The sequence below is a fragment of the Ornithodoros turicata genome, chromosome 2 (genome assembly GCF_037126465.1).
Source record: "Ornithodoros turicata isolate Travis chromosome 2, ASM3712646v1, whole genome shotgun sequence".
NCBI lineage: Eukaryota > Metazoa > Arthropoda > Arachnida > Ixodida > Argasidae > Ornithodoros > Ornithodoros turicata.
In genome coordinates, this window is record NC_088202.1 from 100275567 (window position 1) to 100284309 (window position 8743).

Here is an 8743-nt window from a genome sequence, read left to right on the forward strand (position 1 = left end):
GATCAGTTAGTTCTTGCTTTTGCAACAACAACAAAAGTGATAGGTGCTAAGCAATGTTGTGGTCCAAAGTAAAACTATCTGAGTTGAATAATATATTAATGCTGGTCGATACAGCGCAAAGAAATGGGCGGTAAGAAGACTTCCGAGTGAAGCTACATGCTAATTGCTAGCACGTAACTTTTCAATGTGCCAGTCAGGGCTAGTTAAACACCCTGACCACGACCTCATATCATTAGAGAGTGGTTTATAGATAAGTCTGAGCAAAAGGAAATAAAGACGTGCCAGAATCAGCTGGTGCAACAAGTGTGTGCCTCTGTGTGTGTGGGCTAGAATTAACGAGCGAACAGGTGAAGTCCAACTGTTAAGGCAGTAGTGGCCTTGAGTTTTATAGCCATGATAGAAAGAATAGGGGCATCGGGGTGTGTTCCACTTCTGTGCTGAAGGTAGTTGGTCAAGTGGCCACGGAACATTTGTGGCAAAAAATGAATAGTCGTGCCTCGTTAATATGGACACTTTCGTCCCCGACCAAAATCTTCCGTGAAGCGAATCGTCCGTACTATCTCTCCACCAAGGAAACAACAAAACAGCGATGGAGGTTTATTGAAAAAAATACCGAATTAGTGACTGCTTGCAGGTACACTTGGTTGCACATCAATTTAAGCTTAGCAAAACATCAGCAACACATACAGCCTGCTGCTCATCACCGTTGCCCTCAAAGAATTGAAGGTCCGTTTGTAGTCCCGCTTGAGCCATAGCAGATGTGACCGTTGGCTTGGCGTTGCCCAAGACGTCGACGCCAGAGCTTGACAACTCGCCTTGACAACTGTACCGCCTCTGTTCTCGTGAACTGCCGAGCGAATGCACTATATTTAACTAAAGGCACAACTCCTTGCACGAGGGTCAATCGCCCATGGACGTGTTCGGAACAGTCATGACATCATACTGGATTTTCCAGGTCCTTCATGTCCACAAATATCCCCCTTTCGTTTTATAGTTCTTGTGGACGGCTGTGAAGGAGAGGGCATAGCTCCCTTTGTACAACGGAACGTCCTACATTCAAAAGTTATCTTGTAGAATGTGGACAGAGGGTTGCTTCCATACCGATACCGTACATAATAACGAAACTAAAATACATGGACTACATATGGTTTGCACCTTGCTGGACCGTGCATTGTCCGAAACGCGAGTTTCCGTATTAACGAGACGAGAATGCATTGAAAAAGTTTGGTCCTCACAAAAATCATCCATAATTCGAGTTGCCCATATTAATGAGGTCCATATTAATGAGGCACGACTGTATATCAAAGTCCCACGTGCATGGGCACACTACCATTCCGGTTTACATCCATGCATCGAAATCTGCTTGTTTTCATCCCCGCTTTCCATCTGGTGCATGCTCACCTTGATAAAATTTAAGAATCGCACCAAGAGCTGCAAGTTGAGGACATTACGTTTGACTGACATCCCTAGTCATATCAGAAGATCCTCAGGAGAGTGCCCCGTTCGCACACAACCGAAATGTCTCAGAGCCTGCTCCGTTGTGTTATTAGTTGCTTACTTATTTTGTTATACTCCTGGCACAGTTACAGTGCCAGGGGAGGAGTGAGCATAGACGAAACATATGCGTCTGAGTAAATACGTGCATGGAAAACTTCATACATATTGTGAGTTAGCCGTCGTACGTCTCGCTGAGCAATGTCACCTTTGTGAGACTGCATTGCAAGATGGATTAAGGACAGCATGATTGACGGTAAAAAGTGCCAGAAGTGTCTGACAATGACATAAGTATATGTCATTGTCATATTAACACTGCCTGGTACACTAGAATTCCACATGGAGGTGACTTGTGACCAACACTGTTTTAGTGCAAGACTATTGTCGTGGCCATTGCTCATGTCTCCATTGTCTACTTACTGAGCAGAAATGCATGAAGAACGTGTTAATCAACATTACTTCGCACTTTGACCCAGGGCCGGCGACCAGTCGTCCCTCCCCTCACACAGTGCCTCTTCGGCTAGCACGCTGGCCATGCCACACTAGTAAGTGGGTGTGTTGTGCTTTGTGTTGGTGCATTGTGCTCGGTGGTAGCTGTTTGGTTTCCTCACTCATTCACAGTGATTGGTGTTGTCTGACTGGATACCCTGATAGTGGAGTTATGTTACCATGCCGTGGTGGTTGTGAAGTAAACATGGATGACTAGTTTGCTGTGGTGTCCTTGCTGTCATAATATCTATAGCTGGCTAGATTGCAGTCTTGGCTTTACATGTGCTAGAATACCATATGAATATCAATTTCTGAGGGCTTATGCCGTCTTGTTTTTGTTTATTTTCCGTTCCGGGAGTACCGTCGTAGCTAGGTTATGTGTGTTGTTGTCCCTCTTTTATTGTGGAGGTTCAAGAAACAACTGCAGAGATTACTATTTGTGCATAGAGCCCTAGGGATTACCCAAGCACACTACGCATAATTCGCTAATCCAAAATAGATACATTTTATACCGGGAATTTCTGAAGATGATATCATCGTAAGCACAGCAGTACCTACTTTTGCTTCCTAGTAAGCCTATGGACAAGGCACCCGAACTCCACAATTAAATTATTGTGCTCTACTAACCCTCTTTAATGAATGCACACTGATGAATGGTTCAGTGCCCTTGTGCCCAAACAGGCGCGTCCTTGTAATACCAAGTATATGTATGCATTTTGCTGTTCATCGGGTACACAGGTACATCTCTGTGACAGGTACATTACATAAACATATCAACAACTAATAGATAGCTTTGTGGGATCCTCATTTGTACCGATCTCAAATGGCTTCGTTTGTTATATGATGAATAGTGCGAAGTACACACATGAGCTGTAACACAGTGCAGATACACAGTTTCGTACACATTTGACATGTGGTACAAGGTTCCCGGCAAACTAGCACAGTTAGTTGAATTTTTGGCGAGGGTGTTGTTTTCCTATGGCCTGCTAAAATGCTGTGATCTGCAGACTCAAGAATCGATGTGCCAGTGCAGCACCACAAAGCAAACACACCTGCTTGCTCATGACGCTATTCTTGTTCATTTTTTTAATTCTTTTGTGTACACCCTTATGCATGTGCTGTGATTTTGAAACTGTTTCTATAACTAACGCAAAATATACAACAGTGATGCTTTCCACTGGGTTAGAAGTCCATGCCTTGGTACAGCTGCATCCACTCTAGTGTAGAGGTGCGAATTCCCTTACAGTGAATTCATTTTCTGTACATGAACCAGAAATATGGTAGCTCAGTGTAGTTCATCTCATGTACAGCATTCCTTAATGTACCCAGTGTAATAGTGTAGCAGCTTCCTGTTGCTGTAGGCGAACACAAAACAGCATCACTGAAAGTTATGTGGAAGGTAATCTGGGGTCCCATGAAGAGGCCTTCCGGATTATTGTGCTCGATTACCAGAGGAAATCTTTGTTCTTACAAGATTGTAAGCAAATATTTTTTATAAGTTTACATGGAACAATATCTGATTAAGTGGGTCCCCGTCTCGTAAATCCAAAAGAAGCAGGTACGAGGCAAATCAATAAATTATGATAAACTGTCTCGTCTTGGAAATGGCCTACTGACACATAAAATAGTCTAATGGTGGTAGCACGAGTTCATCATCCAAAGGTGCCACCAGTGTCGGGTTGACTGTAGGCATCAGTGCCATATTCCAAATTACACTTGCTCCCATAATGTGCTTTGTTTCTGTTCTTATCCCATCCAATCTTTCCTTTCAGATGCCAAGGATGCAGAGAAGCTGAATACTAAAAATGTTTACCCACCATGGCATTGCTACACCAGAAAAAAAAAAGAATATATAGTTAGGATAAGCTTAGTAACAAAGTGGGGATTAGAAGTGAGCTAGAACTGATGTAGAGGCCCGTCTAGGGGACAGAGTGCCGCATGCCAAAGGGTTAAGAGAGACATAGCGATCCTTTGGGCATTCCCCGAGAGCTTTTAACGTTATTTATGAGTGGCACATAAAGAGTCGTAGATGGTATAGCCTTTAGACAGTAGTTACCCGAACCATGCCTTCACATGATACAAGCTTTTACTGACGTTTATTATAATGGCGAGTGAGCAAAGCATAGGGTTCATAGCTGAGGTCGTCATACTCTACCATGTATTGTACATTACGTAAATGCAGGCAGAGGTTCGAGACAAATAGTCTTAGTCTCGCATTCATTACTCTTGTATTATCATTCTGTGAAAGCTTTCTACGGAAGGAAGCAAGGCAGTGGTGGACAGTCAACTTCTTGTACTTACAAAGAGGTCGGGTTCCTGAAACCATATCATCAAGGAGGATGTCGACTCAGAAGGCTCCAGCTGGGTTGGCAGTTTGGTCAAGTTGGATGAAGAAGCGTTTGATATTGAAGATGGCTCACCGCTCGTGACAAGGTCGTGATCGTGCCATTTTGTAAAATCTTCAGAGTTGGAACGCTTATTTTGACACATAAACAAGACCTCGACCAGACTTTTTGTGACAACATCCCATCTGCCCTGCCAATGACACCACAACACACAAACACACTCTCTGACACTGTTACTACAGCCGAGCTGAGTAGTTTGTAGACGTTTTAGTAGTAGAACTATATTGTGTATATAAACACACACCTATATATACATTCTATATTAATATATATAAATATATATATATATAAAAGTATACACACACCAAGAATGCTGCTGTTTACTATGGTGAGGCTCTCAAGCTGAATAACTTGATGACGCGACTGTTTGTATGAAGACGACTATTTTTGATCACACACGATTTTTTGTGAACCGCACATATAATCGAAATGATTGCGTTTTCATGACTTTTGCGTTTTGTTCTGTGCATAAATGCGCGTAGCTATTATTGTAAATAGCATATATAGATTTTTCCTGGTTTCATTGCACAGTGTAAGCATGAATTTAATGGGGAATCATCTCTTCAGAAATTATATAAGATTTCTGACTTTGCGAGCTTGGCTTCTGAATTCAAATGTCCTGTGAACCTGACTTACTTGGCTTCCTTTCTTCCTGGCATTATTTGTATTGTTCTTGGACACTTCTTTTGGTCTCCAAGTGATAAATTTGCCTCACCTTCTTTGTTTTTTGTTGTTGTTTTTTTTTCCTACTTCAAAATCCTCTGTTTCTCTACATGAAAGTGAAAGGAATAAGAAAACATGTAGAACAGAATATGGAGAAGGTGAATGCTGCTGCGTTGTCCCATGTACTTGACACAATCCCGGAACGGACTTGTTTTTACATGTTTGATCTGAAGGACCACGTTCGTGACCTGACAAAGGTCCGGGACAAAATAAGTGACACCAGTTGCTCTCCAGCAATTCGATAATTTATAACCGTGTGTTCTTATTAATGGCAATGGTACTTAATCAGACGTTCGCAATCAAGGGGCAATGCATCAAAGACGAGGGCACCAATTCTCTTACAAGAAAAAATTACTCGCAATAAATCAGCCTAGATTGGCGAACACAACAAGAAATGCTTACAGGAACAGAGCCAGAACTCTTTGAGCTGGGAAGCGTAGCTGTTCTTTGTGACTGTCATAAAACGAGGAGGCCTTATAGACTTCCTGAAGATGTGATACCCCTTGTATCAGCACACGTGTTGACGCCTTTGTTTTCTTCAGACAGTATGTTTCTGCCTTTTGGTAGTGTATCTGAGCAGCTGGAGAATGAGTGTGTTATGCAGACCTACAGGGTAAAAACAAAGCAAATGTACCTTCCTCTTTCGCGACTCCTCCTGCCTCGACTCTCCTCATTAACCACCAGTAGCACCATCTGCCAAGTTGAACACCCTCTCTATATATAATGTATAACTACCCTCCCTGCTAATAAAGCTGCTCTTACAAACAGCCGACACCCACACACTTTAGCTCCAAAACGCACCTCATATCTTCTGCCTTACACAAGTCGTGGCTAGTCGTGGCAGGTACACTTCGCCACCTGGAGTTAAGTACAGCACTGTGCTCCGAGGTTTTTTTATACTTCCTCTTACCAACGTTTCCCTGACAACTGGGATCGGTCATGGATGATGGGAAGATTATTACACAGGCGATTTTGAGCTGTGGCCATGTTTGAGCAGGCCCTTCCCTTTTGGGTGGCCACATGCTGGACACCTCTTTGTTTTGTCTCGTAGTGTGTAGGACCTTTTGAGGAGTCGAATGGCATTTATACTTTCTTTGGGAAGGCCACTTTTCTTAGTTGGCGCTCTTCAACTTTATCTCACACATCTTCCGCATTCTTCTCTCATCACATTTGCATGACATTGTACACCAAAAGTACATTCCATTCTTCCAAGCTGAGCTTGTATCGCTGATCACGCTTATATACTACTCTATGATGATGATAATGATGATGAATTTTTGTTTCACCACTTCTCAATGCTCTTTGTATAGCCTTGATCATTCTGTATTTCTTCGTGCCATCTTCTGCGAGTCGTTTTGCTCTCGTTAACTCTGCGCATGACGATTATGTCCTCGTCTCAGGTTATTGTGGAAGTTGAGCATTGCTTGATGATATGGAATCCCATAATTCGTAGAAATGGAAAAGGTGCAGCCATTATTTGTGCGTGCAGCAGCTGTGACCTTAGTGACCACAAAGTATAGTGCTCCCGTAAAGAAACTCGGGCGAGATATGGGATGCTGCTACATTCATCTGTGGAATTTGAATAATTTGTCCTCAGCTGCTCTATTGGAAAGATGCGTAAAGGTAGCGACATCACGGTTCGTTCTACGACACATTGAATGAGATAGCTTTCAGGCAGTGTTGCACATTTTATACCCCATTTTCTTTTGCGATTGGTTCGTGCTCCCATGGATACATGAAAGTTGTCAGGCATCTGGATGTACTCTTTGTATTGGTTGTCTTCTTATCATATCTCTGGGTTCGCGCATTAGCCACCGATTTTGTGTTGTGATATCCCTTCCTTGCAATGAGAGTAGCAAAGCTTTTACTTCAATTTGCATGTTTTTATTTTATTTAGAACTTCATTATTTTTTTAAATATGATAAGAGAAACATGCACAAGTCACTGCACTGCTGCTAGCACAAATTCACCAAGCGCGCAAGTAGGCACCTTTAAGCCTGATGTAAGATCACAGTCACTATCATAAAAAAAAATGCTGTATAATACATGCCCATCAGCAATTCCTAAAAAAAACTTCGCAAAAAAGCACCTCAAAGGCAGTATGCATGCCATCATCAATCAGCACATGTCTGCGATAGCCAAACAAGGAGTTACGCTTAACACTCGCACTTTTGTACATATACTACACATTTTTTTCTTCTTTTTGTGTGGAAAATAAGTGGGAGGAGTAACGACGACTTCGCAAAAGAAGAACGTTCACGTCCCGGTTAGCCGCATTTACTATTACTAATATTTATTGTTCCATAACCAAGCGTGACCATTCACACCGAACTATCTTGAAGCGAGAAAGACACGGGCACTCGCTAGCGTACATGAGCGAAACGAAGGGGGCAAACGGTCCTTCCATTGTTGCCAAACAGTTTTTATACTCATCAGAGCAGATTACAACGCAGAGTCCTTGTATACTCTTGCATAGCAGAGACACTTTTTTCTAAGAAACGACAGGCAAACTGTACATGGGCTTGAACTGCTCCGGTACTCCTGGGCTTGAGTGAGGGCGCACACATTCATTCTTTCGTCAGTCACATGATGCCTTGGCACATTCACAACCCCTACCCTTCCCAATTATATTGCTTAGATTTGAAATGGAAAGGAAATGTCCGCTTGCACAAGAAATATATGTATACAAAGATGTATATAAATTGCCATCCTTTCGCATAGTTCCCAATACTCCCCCATAAAAGCATTATAATTCTTTGCAAGAGCAGCAGTCCTTGGAAGCTACGGATGGTACTGATGCTTAATATGTAGCAACAGCACACAAACAGATGTACTTCCTAACACATGGTACACTTATCTATAGCTTTAATGTTATTCGGTCAGTGGTGACTTCATCCATTTCGGGAAATGTTTCTCTGACACAAAATCCGACGTTTGGTTGTCGGTACGAATGTCTAGTCCCATTTATTATGTATTATGTGAAGTTAAAACTGTACTGAGAACAAATACACCAAATATTAACATAACGATTTCATAGTCCAAGTGTGAAAATAAATTTGCAAAAACCAAGGAAAAGGAGTGACATACCTGGCACAGTAAGTGATAAAAATAAATTTCAGTCAACTGGGTAAAGTTGTGCTCCTCTGGTGAGGCTGTAGAAAACAATTCTGCTTTCGTTCTTTGTTTTGTGTGCGGCGGTGTGTGTGGATTGACTTTTTTAAGTTATATGATTTTCATAAACTCTGGGATTCTGCTGTGCTGTCTGTAAGTTGCGTGTAACCTGGTGTTGCTTTTGTATAGAGGTATTATTGCGTTAAAGCAAAGGGACATTACCAACATTCAAGATTACAGACTGTAGTTCTTAATTATTCAGTAGATGGGTAGAAATCCAGCGAACCGGTAGAATGTAGGAAGGGAGTTGCCTCAGGACAGATGCCGCCGATATTTCGAACAGAGACTGTTCTTCTGGGCACCGTCCTTATCATTGGCATGGTATTTAAAGGGTTAGGTGTGACGTGTTTAAAGGTTCATGCGAATTGTGGGTCAACAGCCCGGAGGGAAGAAAGGTTCCGTACGGGCTTCTACGGCCGGAATGAATGGCTATTCACAGTGAATGGCAATTCACTCCGGCC

At 42.3% G+C, this 8743-nt stretch overlaps 1 protein-coding gene across 12 annotated transcripts in view; it reads left to right on the forward strand.

Moving 5' to 3' along the window:
- Positions 1-4492, forward strand: part of LOC135385833 (CUGBP Elav-like family member 4) — a 455429-nt gene extending 450937 nt beyond the window's left edge. For 11 of the 12 annotated variants that reach the window (XM_064615382.1, XM_064615379.1, XM_064615374.1 and 8 more), the window contains one exon: positions 3756-4492. The gene's annotated coding sequence lies outside the window, so the exon portion shown is untranslated. Of the gene's footprint in view, positions 1-1970; positions 2040-3755 lie in introns of all 12 variants that reach the window. The other variant, XM_064615375.1, reaches the window with a different exon arrangement.
- The last annotated feature ends 4251 nt before the right edge of the window (positions 4493-8743 follow it).